Raw genomic sequence first — 13,798 nt, 5'->3', positions numbered from 1 at the left:
TGTGTCCTCCTCGGGACCTGGCGGGGAGCAGGTGCTCAGTCGTGAAGGAGCTTTGATGGAGGCGGACAGCTGGGAGGGGTGCAGGGCTGCCCTCTCTTGGGCGGTGTATGATGTCTGTCCACTCACCCCGATCGGGAGGCGAGGAAGGGCGGTCGAGGCGGCCCCCACCCCCCGGCAGTGGGACCAGGTGCCGGAACTAAGGAGCTCCACCAGGGAGGGAGTCCGGATGCTGGAGAAAGACAGGGCAGATGTGGCAACGAGCATGGGAAGCAAGACAGGGAAGACTTCGCTTTGGGAGGAGAGAGGCTGGATTTGTTGAGGGGAAGGCGGGCAGCTGAGGCCAACTGGTCTCTGTGGGATGACACCCACAGGGACAAGAAGAAGCGAAAGCACGTGTGTAGAGAGGATGGACCGTGTGCAATAGATCTGTGTGGACTGCGCCAGGGAGGCGGTGAGCAACAGGGAAAGGTCCAGTCTGGGTAAGCCCCATGTCTTTTTCTGATAGCACCCCTCAGCCAGGGAGCGAGTGGGAAGAAGACTGGCCTGGGGCGGCCCAAGGCCGAGGAGGGAGGGTGGGTGGGGTCTCCCTCGGGTGGAGAGGGCCCTGAGGTTACTGCACACACCAGCCCCTTCCCTCCCTGCAGCTGGGCAGTGCCCGCCATCCTTGTGATCCCTATTTTACACACGAAGGAGCTGAAGGCCGCACCAGCTGAGATGAAGGGATTCACCTTGTGTGGGAACAAACCCCCACGGACAGCACAGGGGCAGAGCTGGGATTTAACCCAGGTCCGCGGGAGTCCCACTCTCTAGGCCAGCCCCCCCCCCCAAACCAGCAGTTCTGAGAGGGGCCGGGGTGGCTGGGCAGGAATGGGTATTAGGTCCTCGAAAGAAGGCCAGGAGTGTTCAACAGGTTCATGAGACTCTGGAATGGTGTTAAAAAGTCATGTTGAGGGGACTTCCCTGGCGGTCCAGTGGTTAAGACTTCGCCTTCCGCTGCAGAGGGTGCGGGTTCGATCCCTGGTCGGGGAGCTAAGATCCCACATGCTGCATGGCCGAAAAACCAAAACATAAAACAGAAGCAATATTGTAACAAATTCAATAAAGACTTTAAAAATGGTCCACATCAAAAAAAAAAAATCTAAAAAAAAAAAGTCACGTTGACCCAACGTGGAGGACAGACTGGGTGGAGAGACAAGAGCCTTATTAGCCAAGGGCTGGAGTCACCCACTGCCCCCAGTCCCCTCCTCAGAACCACACCTTACACTTGTGTAGTCCCTGTTCACACAGTGCTCACACATTGTGTTCATCTGAAGGGAGGCGCTGCCTAATGTGGACCCTGTCACCCCGGGATTTGGCCACGGGATGAAATGCGCAAGATTGACCGGGAATCGCCAGCCAGCTCACCAGAGCAGCCCGGCGCTCTCTGAAGCCCGTCCCGCTTTCCTTGCAATCGCCACCCTGACGTCTAGGTGGCGCCAAAACCTCAAACTGATTCCTCCCAGGTTGGGGCACCGCCCACGCCCGGGAACGGAGTCGTTCCAACTCAGTCCCTGCAGACTACAGCTCAACTCAGCTGGCTGCCAGCTCAGCTTTCTGGGTTCCGTTCCGTCCAAGTACAGGGGGCTGCAAACTTGCAATTGTTGTTTCTGTTCTGCCTTCTACTTGGCTGGGACCCTGCCCTCCTCTAGGGAGAAGTAGGTGGGTCAGCCCTCACCCTCCCATCTCAGCTTCAGGGACATCCCAGAGCAAGTACTGCATCTGTTCTTTTCAAATGTAAAAAATAATTTTACTGAAAATATAATAACATTAAGTTCACTTTTAAACTTAATTTTAAAAAAATTATCGAAGCAATGTATTCACATGGTTCAACACAATAGGCTCCTGTTGACCCTCTTCAGATAATTAAAATATTGTTAACAATTCACCCACTCGCGCAGCACCACAGGCATATACTATGTTTTCCAGATCACCACCCACTGTTTTGATACTGCTTTTAACTGTAGCTGGTTAACAAAAAACGGGAAAGAATACTTCATTCATTCATTCCTTCTGCAAGTATTTACTGTGAGCCATTAGGCTGGGCTTTATTGGAGGCACCGGGGAGGGCGAGGAATTAAACAAGGTCCCTTCTGGCTGAGCTCACCTCCCAGCGGTAGAGCCGGAAGGAGAGCCGGGGGCTAAGTCCCAGGAAGGAAAATAGGGCAGGATGCGGGGTGAGGGTGATGGGGGGGGGCGGTGTCAGTGGTCAAGAGAGATCCTTCTGAGAAAGTGACATTGAGCCGAAAACTAAATAAAATTTTGGGAGCAATTTGCTGGGGGAGGAACTACACCTGTGGGTTGTGGAGCAGCTCCTCCCCCGCAAGCTTAACGAGCATGAGGGTCAGGATTCTTAGCTCCTCTCGGCCTGCTGCCCGCCCCTCACCGCCCCCGGCTCCCTCTCTTCCCAGGGCGCTGCCCCTTCCGGGGAGCGAGTGTGTGAGTGCGCGTGTGTGTGTGTGTGTGTGTGTGTCAGTGTGTGTGTTGGGGCGAAGGGGTCCTTCCCCTCCCCAGGCCCCGGCTCCCCCTCCACTCCCACCCCCAGCGGCCCCTCCCCGGTGAGCGCGCCCACACCCCCATCCCCCATCCTTCCCCCTCCCCAGGAGGAACGCAGAGCCGCAGCCGCGGGGAAACGTAAAGTTTCTGCGGCTCAAAAGTGACGCACAAATTCTTTAAGAGCTCTTTGGCGGCGGATATCTAGAGATCAGACCATGTGAGGGGCCGAGAGTACAAATACGGCCGCGCGGGCGCCGGCGCCGGCACAGGCAGCGGCGCCCCGGTGCCTCGAGGGCGCGAGGGTCGCCCGCCTCGGAAGCCCCGGACCGGCCTCCGCGAACTCCCAGCAGGTGGGTCCGCTTTCCTTACGGCTTCTAATGCCCACTTCTCTCCCGAACTTCATCCTGCCCGGCCTCTCCGGGCACCGGCGCGGGGGCTCTGGGCAGGGTGGGTGCGCGCGGAATCGGCCGCGGGGACAAGGGGACGCGGGCGGGCGACCGGCTTGGAGCGCTCCTTCGTCCCCGGCTGCCCGGCTTCGGGTGGCCCAGTAGCCCAGGAAAGCCCTTCAGGACGGTCCTGCGGTCGGGAGGAAAAGTTGCTTTATTTTCAGCCCATGGCTTCTGTTTGCTCTTCACTGACGGCCATCGCGTGCAGGGGGCTGTGTGCAGGCGTCTCTGGGGGGAGAGTCCTGGTGGACGCAAATGCCCAAATACCTAGAGAAATCTCTGAATGACACCTAAGTGGGACGAGTCTCCGTGCGCTTGGGTAGTTTTCCCTGGCAGAGCCGATGCATGCTCAGTCATTCAGAATTTATGTGAAACCCAAAACTCCAGTGAGCTTTTTTACGTGGTTGAAGTGTGTAACCATCAGTTGCTTGAAAAATGTGTACATTCAAATTTGCTTTTGAAAAGGCTCTCTGGAGCTAAAGAACACTAAGAAGCACATTTCTTTTTGCCCTGGGTGTTCTGCATAATGAATTTCTTTTTCAGTTGGGGTTCTAAAGAATTTCAGAGGGGTGGAATTTCTAAGAGTCAGACATTACAAAGGCTTGTGTGTATGTGTTTTTATGATCAATTTTGTCCAGAAAAATGAACGAGGTCAATGGATTATTTATGAGCCTGCTAGCTCTCATCAGAGTAAGACAAGATCAAATATTTAATGTGTTTTGCCTTCAGTTACATAGGAAAAATGTCTAAGAAAGCAACATTGGGATTTGTGTTTAATGAAGTGGAGGGCGCCATGGCACATGGCTGTTTGGGTTTTGGGAGTGGAGGGAAACACACAGCTTTGACTCTGTCCCGTTGCTTGCTTTTGTGTGAAGCCACTGGTGCTCAAAGGTTCAGATTTTCCTACCGCAGACTCGGGTTGGGGTGGCCGCTTCCAGCGTGGATGAGATGCAGGTTCTTATGGGGTTTGTGCAAGCTGTTTTGGGCACGGGTTCTCCTTTTTTTTCACTGAACCTGAGTAAGAGAGGTTGCAACTGCTTCACAATTAATCAAAAGTCCCCTCAACACTCGGGTGATCCATCTAGGACATTTCAGAGATGTGACACCAGCACAGATATTCAAACCCATCTCTTTCAGTCTCCTTGCTTAAAAATATTTATACTAGGGGTGGGCGGTGGGGACGGGATAACATTGCAGTTTTAATGGAATCAGCAAAACCTCAGAAATTCCTCTTTGGGGAATTCTTAGAGTTGTCTGAGCATTTTGATGAAACTCGGAGAGGCACGTCAAAGAGTCACAAATGGGTGAGGTGACCGTGGAATGGGGTGCTTGGCTGGAGGGGGTTGTCTCTTATGGCAGGCTTGCAGAAACATCCTGGATGTGTCCCCCTCCAAAGAGAAATGCAGGTAATTCCAGACATTAAGCCAGTAAATGGCAGTTCTTCTCCTTCATACTCCTCGAATGGTATAATTTGGGAGAACAAAGGCAGGGTTGCCTGAAGAAGTTTTATTTTAATTTGGCTTAATGAATCAACAGGATATGGTCATGACTTGACTTTTTAAATAAAGATGCCTGGATGGCCAGAGGGAAAATTATGCAGTCATGTTTCTGTCAGTTTAAGAAGGTACCTCAGACCTTAATTATTCCCCATCACAGATTAGCTCCTCTGGGTCTCGAGGTCCTCAGCTCTAAGCGAGAGGTGGGGGGCCCTGCCTAACATGATGTCCGCGTCCCCTCCACTCACTCTGTGACTGTGAGCCTAGCCTCTCTGCTTTAAGCAAACACGAGTTGAAATGATGCTGCAAAATGCCTGGGGGCCAGGAGTCTCTACCCAGATGTTTCCGTCAGATTAGTGTCCTCTGGGGACCCCCGGCTTTCCCTCTAAGGCAGAGGCTTTGCGCACTGACATGCACAAGTTAAGTCCTGCACCTCAACCCTGTCCAGCTGACAGGAGCCTGAGTTCCTAGACTCCTCGAATCCCCTTTGCAAACTGCCCAGGGTGTGGGGCAGGAGAAGCAGCCCCCAGACTGTAGAGATTTGGGCTGGGCTGGTTTTCTTTGCAGTCACTGAGCTGTTGCCAGTGGGCTGCACTCCACTGAGGTTGGTGGTGTTCCACGGGACAGGCTTGGGAGTGGAGTCAAAGGTCTGATAAAGCGTCCCGTTTCTCCGTTCCTCAGGCAAGCGTTGCCGACTCACCTGCTCCTGTGGGGAATCCCATTTCTGGGCTTAACCGGGCCAAATAGCACCCTAAGGAAAGGGAACTGCCATCTTTCTAGGAGGGAAAGATGGAAAATAGACCCAGGTGGAAAATAGATGTAACGTAGCATTTTAAAGAACCCTGGCATAAATGACTTACCCTGGTCAGAGGGTGACCTGCTTTTCTAGGGTGGGCACGAGGCCCAACGTCGGCCAGCACAGCCCCCCATTTCTAGGCAGAGCTCAGCAAACTGACGTGGGTCCACATGCAGAAATGATCTCTGAGTAAAGGCTCTGTGCAGGGGGCACTTCCTCCTGCCTGACCTTTGTCAGCTGTCAGCACCTGGGAAGATGAAGGCTCACTTACTGAACATCAACATTTTTGTAAACCACGTGTTTTCCCAGCCGGGTGTCTAATGGGGTGACGAAACGAATGGAGATAAGGCCTGTGCGAGCAGAGGAAGTCCAGCTGCCTTATTTTGCTCTTTCCTTTGGCTCCCCTGGAACCTGGCAGCAGCTCCCTTGCTGCCACCCCAGCCCGGGACCAAGGGCACTTGATAGTGGGTATGTAAGCCCTAGGCCTTCTAAAAGCCAGGACAGGATAGTTCTCCATTAACCCCCAAAACTCCTGGACTGCAGAGTGAGGGATGAACCCCAGCGACGTGGAGACACAGAGGTGGTGTCCCAGGGCCAGCTTGACTGCCAGGGTCCCCAGGCACTGGCAAGTGGCATGGGGAAGGTCTCCTGGAATCCTGAGGTCCAGTTCTTCGTGTCATTATTTGAGGTAGGAAGGGAAGAGGTAGGGGCTGTGATGAGGCCGGTGGCAGACGTGGGAGAGCCACCTGTGTGCCCTGGGCGAATCCAGAGCTGGAGCCTGGTAGGTGGGCTCAGTGAGAGGGAGCCAGTCAGCGGGCCTTTGCCTTCTCGTGTTATCGTGTGGTCTTTCGGGGCATATTCAAGGAAAAAGAAGATGGTATTTCCTTTGCTATGGAGCTGCTGCACGAAAATAAGATAAACTGATTTTTTCCCCTCTAACTAAGGGATTCCCTAGAATTAGGGAAGGGCAGAGCTGGAAGGGGCCTCTCTGGGGAGCTGCTCCGAGTCCTCCGTGGCTTGCTGAAGTTCCCCCACGGCCCCGAGTTCCAGGCCAGGCCTCGAACTTGAGTCTCCTGCGCATCTGTTTTTTTCTCTCCGCTGGGTGTGTTGTTTTAAACGCTAAATTAGCTGGCTGTTTTCCTTGTTTCAGAGGAGAGGAGCTGGGGCAGGAAGGAAAGGGGAGGGAAGAGACGGGGAGAGAGGAGATATGCTATTCCAGGCAGCAGGGAGGTTTGACTGACTGGAGGGGTTTCCCAGCTCGTCCAAGGGCTAGAATTATTTTTCTCCCCCCAATTTTTATTTTATGATTTAAAAAAAATTTTTATTGGAGTATAGTTGACTTACAATGTTGTGTTAGTTTCAGGTGTACAGCAAAGTGAGTCAGTTATACATACACATATATCCAGTCTTTTTTTTTTAGATTCTTTTCCCATGTAGGCCATTACAGAGTATTGAGTAGAGTTCCCTGTGCTCTACCTTAGGTCCTTATTAGTTATCTCTTTTATATATAGTAGTGTGTATATGTCAATCCCAATCTCCCAATTTATCCCTCCCTCCTTTACCCCCTGGTAATCATAAGTTTTTGGGTTTTTTTATAATATCTTTATTGGAGTATAATTGCTTTACAGTGTTGTATTAGTTTCTGCTGTATAACAATGTGAATCGCTATATATATACATATAACCCCATATCCCTTCCCTCTTGCATCTCCCTCCCACCCTCCCTATCCCACCCCTCGACCATACCACCCTGAACGCGCCCGATCCCATCTCCCCCCAGTTTTTAATTTTGAAATATTTCAACTGAAAAGTTGGCGAAGTGGCCCAGCGAAGCTTCACCAGTTGTTAACATTTTGCCACATTTGGGCCTGAGCTTTCTCTCTAATTAGACACATATCTAATTTTTACACATGTTAACATATCTATAACTCGATACATTATGTATAATATGATATAACTAATGTAATAATGATACTATATATATGTACATATATATAATTTTGTTGTTGAACCTGTGAGAATTTGCAGATATCCAAATACTTCACCCCTGGATACTTTAGCTCGTGTCTCCTAAGAACAGGGATATCCTCCTACATGACCAGAGCCCCATAATTATCACATTTGGAAAACTTAACATTGATAAAATATTTTATAAAATATACAGCCCATATTCAGATTTCCCTCACTATCTCAGTGATGTCCGTTTTAGCTCAGAGGGTTACGTTTTGAGACCATCAGATCCTAGGGATGGGAAGTTACCTCGTGCCCTCATGTCAGTGCATCTGAGAACTAGATCAATTCTGTGTAATGATGAACTGATTTTTCATGAATGTTCCCGAACCATGTGGGTGTGACACATTGTAAAGCACATTTCAGAACTTGACCTAAGAGCATAGGCACCTTTGAGCAACGTTACTCAAGTCACAAACAGCTTGTGGCTGCAGAGGTGGCCCCCATCCCCCGCCCTACTCCGCTGCTGGACCCCATCTCTCCCCTCATTTAGTTCTCCCCCTCCCTGCCCCACCCAGAGACATGGGCCTGGTTCCCCCTTCCTTTCCTCTTCACTCACATTGTATCTAATTCCACTTCGAGTCCCTTTCTCCTCCCCTTCTCATCCCTTTCTCCTCCCCTTCTCTCTTCCACCAGCTGCCACTGGTAAATCTGCCCTCATTTCATAACACCCTCTCCCTGGGGCTGGTTTTCTCTCTCTCCCGTCTCTCCCTCTCTTGGCTTCGATTGTGGGTCTAATCATGTCTGTTTCACACAGAAGTAGTCTTAGTAATATACCTGTGTTACGGAAAAGAAAAATCTGTGTTTAGAAATGCTCCCATGTTTTTTTAAATCTTGATTTCTATTTATTGCATAAATTGCATTATAACAATAAAAGAGTATTTAGAAGGTGTAAGTGATACTCCTCGTTCTTTTTTTTTCTTTCTTTTTTTAAAGGAAACTAACTTTTTTTTAATGATTTTTTTTTTAAATTTATTTTTTGGCTGCGTTGGGTCTTCGTTGCTGTGCAGGCTTTCTCTAGTTGTGGGGAGCAGGGGCAACTCTACTCTTCGTTGCGGTGTGCGGGCTTCTCATTGCGGTGGCGTCTCCTGTTGCAGAGCACAGGCTCTAGGCACACGGGCTTCAGTAGTTGTGGCACATGGGCTCAGTAGTTGTGGCTCGCGGCTCTAGAGCGCAGGCTCAGTAGTTGTGGCGCACGGACTTAGTTGCTCCACGGTATGTGGGATCTTCCCAGATCAGGTTTCAAACCCTTGTCCCCTGCATTGGCAGGCGGATTCTTAACCACTGCACCATCAGGGAAGCCCGGTACTCCTCATTCTGCCTAATCTAACACATCACCTGTTCTAGTTTCCCAAGCCTATTTCCTGCCTTGTCCATGTTGAAACAGAGTGAAGGCAGTTTTGTTTTCTGCAAAAAGTTGTAAATTGTGTAGTTAAATGTAATAAGGGATCTGTGTCCTCTACTTCTAAAGGCACCTCCACAGATTCTATACACAAGCCTCTCTACCTCCTTATCCTTCTCTCCTTAAATTTAGTTTTCCTCAGGAACCAGGAAGAATGTTAAAATAAACAACTTCTAATCAGTTTAATTGTCACCTCCCACCGCCTTTTGTAGTACTTAACAATGCTGTGTTCTACAGCTTGCATGTTAGGTGTTTTTGTATTTTAAGGTTAAACTAGGATTTTGTAAACTAGGTTAGGAAGTTAACCACCATTTACAACATTTCTTTCTGTAGGTAGAAAATATATTGCAAGTTCCAAACAAACAACTCACAAATGAATGTTTGGAACACAGACCTTTGACAGGCATGCCTGCTGGTACTTGTTTCAAAGTCTAAAAGCATAACCTGGGCTCTACTTTAATCCTAGACATGTCAGTCTTTTCCAATCCAGAGTTCATTAAAATTATTGTTGTGACAGTCCTCCCTCGGCCCCCGAGATGCACAGCAGATCTTCCTAATGGGTGAGGAGGGAGGAGGGGCAGCCCCCTGAGATTGGGACCCCGGGAAGAAAGAGTAGAGCCTCACCTGAGGCTTACACCTGCCAGCATGGCAGCTGTGGTTCCCTGGGTCCCGTGCCCAGGAAACCTGCAATAGACCCTCTGTGCTGGGAGCTGTGCAGTGCACACACCCGTCAGCAAGTATTTGAGTACAGAATGTATGAGCCATGGCCCCTGCTTCCAGGGGGATGCAAATCAACTAGACATAAAAGGATAACTAATGATACTTGAAAATCAGTGAGGAATGACAAATGAGTAGAGAGAGATCATCTTGGGCTGGGGTGGTGAGAGAAAGCTACATGGCGGGGGTGGATAGAAACTTAAGCCATGCCTGGAGGATGCAGGATGATTAGAGGGAGAGAAGGGACAGGGTGGAGATGTACTGGGCATGCTCAGTGGCCCACCTGCCCCTAGTAACCTGGGGTACTTGTTAACAATGCAGCACCCACATGGATCTCTTTATTAGAATCTCCGAGAGAGCAGCCCAGGAATCTGCTGTTTACAAGTTTCCCAGTGACTCCTAGCCACTGATTGAGAGGAACAAGCAAGAACCAGTGAGGGCCCATGGAAGGGGATGGAGGCTGTAGCTTCTGGCTCAAGTGGCCCACTTGTGCTGTGGGCTACGAATCACTTAGCCTTGTGGACCCCAGTTTCTCGGACTGGGGTGAGGAGTAGAAAAGCAGAATGGGTTGCATATATGTGGTGGCTTAGTGGCCATCAACTCACTGTCATTTATTGATGCTTTCCATGTGCTAGACAATGAGTTAAGTGTTTGTCATACGTTTATTTAATTTCCACAACAACCTTTAGGAAGCAGGAATTTTAAGGGTCTGCTTTCACACATGGGGAAAGGGAGGCTCAGAGAGGTTAAGCAACCTGCCCAAAGTCACACAGTCAGTAAGTGATCTGTGCAACAGGAGAGCCACGGATTGTGGACACACAAGGACTGTTAAAAATGATGCCTCAGGAAGGTAATTAGTCTAGGTTTTCCTGTTCATGTTCACTACAGCAGGGCTATTTATGCCTATCTATGCCAGATCCACTTCTTTTTATTAAAGTCAAAATAAATAATCCATTGTACTTTTGCCCAGCCTCTGGAGTGATCTCAACCCCAGCACAAATGGCTAATCCTCTAAATTTTACACCCTGTGTGGTGAGAAGCTCGAAGCTATCCTCCTCCAGGGAAAGTTCTGGATGGAGACCCTTTTCCTTTCTCATGGTAACTGGCCCAAATGGCCCTGAGGATTATAGCCTATTTAATTCCTCTCCAAAAAATTAAACTGTCTCATACAAGGCACTCTTTGGATAAGGAGATGGCTGTGATAGTGGAGTTCATTTCTATCCCTTCCGTCCAAAAAACAAGGAGATTTTCTCTACTCTCTCTGTTCAGATCATGAAGTCTCTATTTTGTTTGAAAGGCGAGTAGGAGTCCCATGGCTTATGACCCTCAGAGAACTCAACGGTCCCTTCAACAGGTACAAATACAAGCCACCATTTTTGCACTGTGAAGACATGAGCCAGAAGCAGCGAAAATCCAGGGTCCTGTGACAGAAGCTGTGCAACAGCAACAAAAGGAAGACCTTTAAAACCCAAGGGCAACTTGGAAGCTAAAAATGCAAGGTATCTGAACATGCTGCGTCAAGTCAGCGGAAATCTTGGTTTACAACAGGTTGTGTGGCAGCGCTTGGAAGCAGCACCAGCCTCTCCCTTGTTCTGCATGCTGGTGTTTTCCTCCCAGTCATATTTTGGCCTTGTACCATAAACTTCATGAAGGCAGGACTGAGCCTGCCTTGTCTGCAAGAGCCTGGCACATAGTAGGCAGACAGTATGTGTCTGCTGAATTAGTGCCAATCCGTGGCAGAGGGCCGGGTTCAGTGTTTACTGCATTACAGGCACCAGGACTCTGTAACTCCTATCATCCTTGGTGTCTTAGGAACTTTAGACTCCCTCTGAATAGAGAGTGCCAATTACCACTTGGGTATATGACCTATAATTAATCTTATCTCAGTGGTAAACCCATAATTCATGTTGGTTTTGGGGGGGTTTTCTTTTTTGGTTTTTGTGGGGGTTTTTTTGAAAATGAAAATTGAGTGTCCTGAGAAATGAACTCACTTTGATATGGACACATGAAGTCAAAGTACAAAATGTCTATAGTGTTTCTGCTTAGGATGTGCTGGGGCATCAAACAGACAAGAGGGTCACGGGCATTTCCAAAGGGCTGGGTGGTTTCATGACTAATCACTGTAATTACATGCTTGTTCAGATACTGGTTCCCCTGGCTACAGAGACCAAGTTTGTGGAAAGAGGAATGGAGATTTGATCAGGAGAAGTTTAAGTAGAAACAATCCTTTTTACTGGGGGGTGGGGGGGAGATGGAGTGAATTAGCCCACTCCCTGGACTAATACGAGCATTCTGTCAAGTGCATCACTGCTCGGCCCCTCGTGTGCGGACCTCTGGGGGATGAGGCTCCTCCTGCGTGTCAAGCTGTCATCCTACCATGGAGCTGGGTGACGTGCATGGCCCCACCCACAGCTGGTCACCTGCTCAGCCCGGGAAAATGGCATACATTCAAGGTGCACAGGAAGGCTTCTGGCCACAGAGAAACTCAAGTCTGCATGGAAGAGGACACAGCTGTAATATTGGACTCATTTGCAGTCTCTCTACCCAGCAGGATAAAAATACCTTTTAAAAAAGAAAGCTTTCAAGACAACATTCTTAGAAAGCAACCTTCTTAACATCTCTTCCGTCTATATTCCTGGGCCAGCTTGCTCTCAACTATTGCTATCTGCTGGTCTCAGTAGGAAAAGCTGGTCAGTGCTCTGTAGAATCAGGAAAATGGGAAAGGAGTCTGGATCCACAGGCAGCATCCTGCAGGCAGAAGAGAACCCAGGCCCCGCCATCTGCTCCTGGATGACAGATTAGTCTTTGGGAGGAGCTTTCTTCTAAAAGGCAGAGGAGTGATTTGAAGAAAAGGAGATGTGCATCTCCTGCCTGTTCGGTGGCTTCGTGTGGCTGTAACTTATCTATTTGTACCCCGGGTTCTATGATTGGGGCAGGAGCCCAATAAGAGAACCCCAGAAAGCACAGCTGGATGGAGAGAGACCAGCCTCAGGGGAGAGGCAACCTGAAGTCATGACTGGGCTAAAGGACCCTCTGAACAGGTTTTCTTATGACTTGGGCTATTTCAGCTGTTGATGAATTTTTTTTTTTTTTTTTTTTTAATGCTGAGGGATATTTTAGGAAACAAGACCTTTTGTAATGCTCAGCAAAAATAGTCTGGTGTATTATTCTTCTAGGAGTTGCTTATAACAATTGCCGAGAAATCAAGATCAAATACCTTGGGGGCTGAACCCCTGAGAACCCTGAAGAACATACATTGCCCAACCAAAGTTCACCAGCCCACACACATTTTCCAACTTCCTGCAGAGTGCCCCAAGGGAGGAAGTAAATGAAATCTAGAAAAATTCACACGACTCTTGCAGCAGGAGGGTGACGGAGCCACTGTATGGCTAAACGTCTATTCCCCCTCCAATGTATTCTTCAGAGATGGGTGATGTTTCCCTTCTAGAGACTGTGGTGGACATGCCAGAGAAAGGGTGGGTGATACAGTTGCTCTTTGAGCTTCAATTTAAATGAGAGGAAAGCTGCAGTATTAAAGATGGGAAGATGTTCCTACAGAAAATTTTGGGTAAAATTTTGAAGGGGGAAAAAGAAAGACCAGGGAAGGGGGCCCTCGGTCACAGGCAGGGTCTGTCAGCTGGGTGCCGTCTGACCATCCGCACGTGGTAAAGCTCTATTTCTGCCATCTGGTCTGCAAGTTCTTCACTGTTTAATGTGGAAAACATGCCATTGATATGGGCTGGAGGGAAGTACAGAGGCCTTCTTCAAACAACACAACCAGAGACTGCCAAGTTCAGGTTTAATTTAGCTGTGTATTGAAATATATTGACAACTCATCTCTCTCAAAAAGAAAAACAGAAACACCTTAAAAAAAAATCCCTTAGCCTAGTAAATGGTACCTTATGGTGGATGAGAGGATGTGTGGTTATTTTAAAAGTCTGTCAAGTCTAGTTGAGGTCTCAGGGAACGGGTGGGGGCAGGGAAGGCTGGACAGCAGCATAAAGATAAGCAGAACAGGTTTGTTTTTTTTTGTTGTTTTTAATTTTTATTTATTTTTGGCTGCGTTGGGTCTTCGTTGCTGCATGTAGGCTTTCTCTAGTTGCGGCGAGCGGGGGCTACTCTTTGTTGCGGTGTGCGGGCTTCTCATTGTGGCGGCTTCTCTTGTTGTGGAGCATGGGCTCTAGGCACGCAGGCTTCAGTAGTTGTGGCACGCGGGCTCAGTAGTTGTGGCTTGTGGGCTCTAGAGCGCAGGCTCAGTAGTTGTGGTGCACAGGCTTAGTTGCTCTGTGGCATGTGGGATCTTCCCGGACCAGGGCTCGAACCCGTGTCCCCTGCATTGGCAGGCGGATTCTTAACCACTGCGCCACCAGGGAAGTCCAGCAGAACAGGTTTTTATCTAG

At 49.2% G+C, this 13,798-nt stretch overlaps 1 long non-coding RNA gene across 1 annotated transcript; it reads left to right on the top strand.

Moving 5' to 3' along the window:
* The first annotated feature begins 2,491 nt into the window (after nucleotides 1–2,491).
* On the top strand, nucleotides 2,492–13,798 carry LOC309651177. The gene is made up of 3 exons (XR_014257963.1): nucleotides 2,492–2,882; nucleotides 10,753–13,415; nucleotides 13,787–13,798. It is a non-coding gene; the product is annotated as an uncharacterized lncRNA (long non-coding RNA).

This window comes from Balaenoptera physalus (genome assembly GCF_965194825.1).
Source record: "Balaenoptera physalus genome assembly, chromosome: 20".
Lineage (NCBI taxonomy): Eukaryota > Metazoa > Chordata > Mammalia > Artiodactyla > Balaenopteridae > Balaenoptera > Balaenoptera physalus.
This window is presented reverse-complemented; position numbering and strand designations above follow the sequence as displayed.